Below are 6,939 nucleotides of genomic sequence, written 5' to 3'. Positions count from 1 at the left end.
AGATGTGGAAGGTAGTATGGGCCCGTACTACTGAAAGCAGAGGATCCGTACCCGAGCCGAGGAAGGCCAAGACGAGACCAAGGAACCTGTAAGTAGTTGAGATCCCTCAGAAAGTAGCAGTACCACTAATGATTATTATGATGTTTTGCAGAATGGTGGTACTTCGACCGAGACCAACAGATGGCGGGTCAGGAGAGGGGTCAGGTTCGGGATCTGGCACCGAGCCGATTGAGGAGAGGCTACGTGAGTTCATCACGTTGGAGATCACTAGGGGCATCCTTGAGTCGACCCCCATCATCTTTGGGTCGATCAAGGAAGGGATCGTGGAGTTGATGGAGGATCGCTTACGGGCATTCAGGAGCGACTTGGCCTCTAGCCAGTCGGGATCTCGCACACTGTCCTTCAAGGACTTCAGGGGCAGTGGTGCGCCGGATTTCCATGGGGTGAAGGACCCCATTGTCGCCAGGCGGTGGATTGCGGATATCGAGTCCGCCCAGTTGACCAGCTTCTGCCCCGAGGGGTCGAAGGTGAGGTACGTAGCAGGGTGTTTACGGGACTGGGCCCGAGATTGGTGGGAGTCAGTGGGTGACTCGTTGGGAGCCTCGGCTATCGAGGCAATGACCTGGTCGGACTTTGTGGCTAGGTTCAGGGCAGAGTTTGCGCCAGCAGTCGAGCTTCAGCAGCTGGCCAGGGAGTTTCTAGACATGAGACAGACGACAGAGACCGTGGCGGAGATCACCGCCAAGTTTCGGGAGAGGGCTTTATTGGTGCCCCAGTATGCAGGTGACGAGGATATGAGGAGGACTCGTTACCATGATATGCTACGAGCTGACATTCGGGAGCATGTTAGCTTTTCGGCTTGCCCTACCCTGGACTCCATGATTTCCAGGGCTAGGGAGAGAGAGATAGATTTGGAGCACATCCGGAAACGGAAACTTGAGGATGGTCAGGCATCAGGGGCTTCGGGGAAGAAGCCCAAGGGATCAGATGGGAGGCCGAAAGGCCAGTCGGGACCGAGCCGCTGCAGGAGGTGCGGCAGGCCGCACGAGGGGGCGTGCAGGATGGGATCGTCAGGCTGCTACAAGTGCGGCAAGTTTGGGCATATCAGCAGGGATTGCACTGCTCCTACGACAGTTATTCAGACATCGAAGTTGCTGTGTTTCCACTGCAACCAGAGGGGCCACAAGAAGGCCAATTGCCCCATGTTGACAGTTTCAGCGCCAGTGAAGGCGCCAGCTCCAGCGACCCTGCGGATCACGGATGGCCGCCAGGGCAAGGCAGAGGCTCCAGTGGTGAGGAGTCGGGCATTTTAGTTGACTGCCGAGGAGGCACACGCCGCGCCCGATGTGGTGACGGGTATGATTCCCTCCTTCTATCTTTATTTTACGTTGTTATGATATTGATATGTGCTCCGTGTGTATACATGTGTATTAGGATCGTTCCATGTGAACGGCATCCCGGTTCAGGTATTGTTCGACTCGGGTGCATCCCGATCGTTCGTTTCTCTTGCTCTTAGCAAGAGATTTCATGAGACTTCAGGCGAGTTAGATTGCCCGTTAGAGGTAGAGATTGCTGGAGATCGATCGGTACGAGCGTCGATGGTGTTTCGAGATTGTGTCCTGCGACTGTTTGAGGAGCGTTACTTGGTAGACTTGGTTCCCATTCCATTGCGTGGGAACAAGGTGATTATTGGTATGGATTGGTTGAGCCCTAATGGGGCAGTGATAGATTGCGCACAGCAGCTAGTGCGAGTCAGGACCCCAAGCGGGGGAGAGTTAGTGATTCATGGAGAGCGGCCGCAGTGTGGACCCACTGTATGTTCAGCAGCGAGGGCTAGGCGCTACCTTCAGCAGGGATGCGCGGGTTATGTTGCGTATGTGATGGATACCCGGGAGGCGGGTAAGGCGACCGTGAGCGAGGTCCCGGTGGTTCGAGATTTTGTTGATGTTTTCCCGGAGGAACTACCTGGGATACCTCCGGAGTGACAGGTGGAGTTCAGGATTGACCTCATTCCCGGTGCGGCTCCGATAGCCAAAGCACCATATCGGTTGGCTCCTCCCGAGATGCAGGAGTTGTCTATGCAGCTGCAGGAGCTGCTGGACAAGGGATTTATTCGGCCGACCAGTTCACCCTGGGGAGCCCCGATTCTGTTCGTAAGAAAGAAGGACGGGTCGCATCGGATGTGTATAGATTACCGGGAGCTGAACAAGGTAACGGTGAAGAACCGATACCCGCTTCCAAGGATTGACGACCTATTTGACCAGCTTCAGGGAGCATCTTGGTTCTCCAAGATTGACTTGCGTTCGGGGTATCATCAGATGAGGGTCAGGGAGGAGGATATGCAGAAGACTGCGTTTCGGACGCGCTATGGTCATTACGAGTTCGTGGTGATGCCGTTTGGGCTCACCAATGCTCCTGCCGCGTTCATGGACCTCATGAACCGTGTGTGTAGACCGATGCTGGATCGGTCTGTGATAGTCTTTATCGATGATATCTTGGTCTATTCCAAGACTCGGGAGGAACACGGGGAGCATCTGAGGGAGGTATTGGAGACCCTGAGGAGGGAGAGCTTGTATGCCAAGTTCTCCAAGTGTGAGTTTTGGTTGCGCGAGGTGCAATTTCTTGGACACCTCGTCAACCAGAACGGGATTCTGGTTGATCCGGCCAAGGTCGAGGCCGTGATGAGATGGGAGGTCCCAAAGTCTCCATCCGAGATTCGGAGCTTCCTGGGATTGGCGGGCTACTATCGGAGATTTATCCAGGATTTCTCCAAGATAGCCGTACCCCTGACACGACTGACGAAGAAAGCCGTGGTCTTTCGGTAGGGACCCGAGCAGCAGGCTGCGTTTGAGATGCTGAGACAGAAATTGTGTGAGACACCAATCCTAGCCCTGCCTGAGGGCGTAGAGGATTTTGTGGTTTACTGCGATGCGTCCATTTCGGGGTTGGGCGCAGTTCTGATGCAGAGGGGGCATGTCATTGCCTACGCTTCGCGGCAGCTCAAGCCTCACGAGGCAAATTACCCGACGCACGATTTGGAGTTGGGGGCGGTGGTTTTTGCCCTCAAGATTTGGCGGCATTACCTCTATGGGGTTCGATGTACCATCTACACGGACCACAAGAGTTTGAGGTACCTCATGGACCAACCGAATCTGAATATGAGGCAGCGGCGGTGGTTGGACGTGGTGAAGGATTATGATTGCGAGATCCTTTACCACCCGGGAAAGGCCAATGTGGTGGCCGATGCGCTTAGCCGCAAGACGGTGCCGATCAGGGACGTCTGTTTGAGGATGGCTGTGGTGACTCCCCTGTTGGAGCAGATTCGGGAGGCTCAACAGGAGGCTATCAAGGAGGAGCATCGGAAGAGCGAGCGTGTGGTGGGTCAGGTTTCCTCCTTTGATTATGATGGCAGAGGACTTTTGACGTTACACCGTAGGGTGTGGGTGCCGTATCACGGTGGTGTGCGTCAGATTTTGATGGAGGAGGCGCACAAGTCCCGATTTTCTATTCATCCCGGGGCGACGAAGATGTATAGGGATCTTCGTCCGGATTATTGGTGGCGTATAGGCTGGATCTGCCAGCTGAGCTCAGTCAGATCCACAGCACCTTCCATGTTCCGCAGTTGCGGAAGTGTCTGCTGGACGATTCAGCAGTAGTACCGTTGGAGGATATTCAGGTTGATGACAGCTTGAATTACATTGAGCGCCCAGTCGCAATACTTGATAGAAAGACCAAGACGTTGAGAAACAAGAGGGTAGAGCTAGTAAAGGTGCAATGGCAGCACCGCAAGGGTTCGGAATGGACTTGGGAACCGATGGACGAGATGATGGAGCATTACCCCGAGCTGTTTCAGGACCAGGCAGCAGACTTCGAGGACGAAGTCTAAAATAAGTGGGGGAGATTTGTAGCACCTGGTTTCCGGTATGTGAATTTTATTTGAGCATTGCCCTAATTTAGCCTTGGACTCGGCGAGTCATAGGGTCCGACTCGCCGAGTAGGGACGAGACTCAGGACACGTTTTAAGTAGGCGACTCGGCGAGTCCACATCCTGGACTCGGCGAGTCACCGCTGCTGGATGAAACCCTAAGTTTCAAGGGTTTGCACCCTATTTAAACTCTCATTCCGCCCCAACTCGTCCCCATTCACCCCCAGAACTCCCCCAACATCGTTTTCCCTTGTTTCCTTGAGAGATTGAGGTGTTCTTGGTGTGTTCTTGAAGGTTTTGAGGAGAAAGAGGAGTAGATCAAGAAGAGGAGAAGGAGATCGGCCATCTTTGTGTCATTTCAACATTTTCCTTGAGGTATATCTCGTTTTCCCCTGTTTCTATGCTTAGGATGTCATTTGGGACACTCTTGAGCAATTCTCCAAGCTTGTTTGTGCTTAAGGACTCGTAATAAGTGGATTAACCTTTAGATCTAGGCAATATTGAGCTCCAGGAGCTCAGATCTGTGAGCTTTATGGCCCCATGTGGCTTGTTCATCCTAGATCTACCCTTTTGAGGCATTTTGCACCCTAAAATCCACATTAGTGAATATCCACACGTAAAGTTGGAAACTTTACGTGTGATTTGTGTCCTAGAAGTCCAGATCTATGAATGGCATGGACTGAAATCGAGTAAATCTGTGTATTTGGTGGATGCATGGCGACGACTCGGCGAGTCTAGTCGCGAGTCACCGATTTGGTCCCTTCATCATGTGTCGAGTTGAGCCATGAGTCACAGGGGGTGACTCGGTGAGTTGGGAGCTGAACTCACCCATGTTAGGACTCGGCGAGTCAATGCCCTGACTCGGCGAGTCCAAGGCAATCTTCATAGATCAAGAACAGACTCGGCGAGTTGTTCATACAACTCGGCGAGTCTTAGCATAAAGTGTTCATCGGATGAAGATGAACTCGACGAGTTGTTCATGCAACTCGGCGAGTAGGATGAAGGAGTTGAGCGACAGTTAGAAGGTGAACTCGTCGAGTCATAGCCCGACTCGACGAGTAGAACCAGGGACCCAGGACAATGGTTTGCTAGGGACTCGGCGAGTGGTGATCCACTCGGCGAGTCGGGTCAACTGAAAGTTGACTCTAGCTTTGGCTTAGAGCTAGACCGGGGGTAAAATGGTTATTTTACCTAAAGGTCAGTTAGCAGTGTTTGATTGAGTATGTTGTGGGAATTGCAGCCGGAGGACTCCCGGAGCAGCAGCAGTCAGTTAGTTCCCAATCAGTTCAGCAGCTACTTTGAGGTGAGTTACCTTCCAGTAGCAGTGGGTCTAAGGCCACAATGCCGACCCACCAGTAGGAGATGTATGATAGATGATTGTCTTTGTGATATCATCTAAGTTTGCTATTACCTGATATGTTATATGCTAGCATGATATGTTGTATGTGATAGTAGTAGGGTTTGGTTGTTAGAACCGAAGGGTAGTCAGACACCCCAGATACGTCTGACAGTATGTGATGATAGGTTTGCATGCTGGCTTGTTATGTTATATGTGATCGTAGTAGTAGGGAGTGAAATAGTCCCCGAGGATCGGTTGTTAGGACCAATGGGTAGTCAGCACCCCAGAATGGCTTGACATGGGTAGTCAGCACCCCAGAATGGCTTGACACGGGTAAGACGGCACCCCAGAATGGCCGTATGGGTTGGTCGGCACCCTAGAATGGCCGTACCGGGTAGTCAGGCACCCCAGAATAGCCTGGCAGTACGTATGTTATGTGTTTGTATGGTATGCGGTACGTTGGGGGAACTCACTAAGCTTTGTGCTTACGTTTACAGTTTTGTTTTCAGGTACCTCTGCATCGAAGGGGAAGGAGCCGGCGCGGTAGCGGCACGTCATACACACACTCTTCGGTTTCCGCATTTATGAGATTTACTGGGATTGTACTCTGATATTTTGATGGGATGTATGGTTTGACTTTTTAGGACATGGTTGCGATGTGTTATGGTGTGAACAAACAATGTTTTTATTTATTAATGTTTTCTAAAGTAATACCTTAAAAATGAAATTTTCGGACGTAAAAATTGGGTCGTTACAAGCTATTAGACCAGATATTATGTTTTCTGTTTGTTACTGTGTCAGGTTTCAATCCAATCCAAGAGAACCTCACATGCTTGCTGTGAAGAACATTTTCCGATATCTGAAGAAAAATTCATCTCTCGGTCTCTGGTATCCTGCAAGATCTGGATTCTTCATTCAAGCCTTTTCTAATGTTGATCTAGGAGGATGTGGACTGGATAGAAAGAGTACTACATGGGGATGCCAATTCCTTGACGGAAAACTTGTTAGTTGGCAATCCAAGAAACAAACTTGTGTTTCCTTATCCACAGTCGAAGCTGAATACATTGCTGCTGCATCTTGTACCTCTCAAGTGGTTTGGATTCAAAGTCAATTAAGAGATTATGGGCTTAGTATGAAAAAAAATTCCTCTCTATTGCGACTCTGAAAGTGCAATTAGGATTTGTCATAATCCAGTACAACACTCAAAAACCAAGCACATTGCACTTAGGTATCATTTCATCAAGGATCATGTAGAAGACGGGAACGTGGAAGTACACTTTGTTCGATCTGCTGATCAACTGGCTGGCATCTTTACTAAAGCCTTGCCCAAAGCAACCTTTAACAAAATCTTACAAGGCTTGGGCATGATGGAAGGAGAGTCAGTACCGAATCCTCAAATCTCTCATTAAAAATTGGACAACCGAAATGGACAGACCGCTCGGTCTATGTCTGCTCTTAAATTTTAGGGAACCGAAATGGACAGACCGCTCTGTCTATCTCGACTCTGTAATTCTCTGGAATAGAAATGAAGCGAATGATCGGTCTATTTTGCTTCACTCATTAAAAGATAAGGTTTCGGTTGTATATTATGTGCATATTTTATTTTTCTGTTTTTATTATTATTATTATTATTTTTTTCAGAAAATTTCAAAAATCCAAAAATATTTTATCTTTC

Source organism: Lactuca saligna, chromosome 2 (assembly GCF_052625555.1).
Source record: "Lactuca saligna cultivar CGN05327 chromosome 2, ASM5262555v1, whole genome shotgun sequence".
Taxonomy (NCBI): domain Eukaryota; kingdom Viridiplantae; phylum Streptophyta; class Magnoliopsida; order Asterales; family Asteraceae; genus Lactuca; species Lactuca saligna.
Note: the sequence above shows the minus strand (reverse complement) of the source record.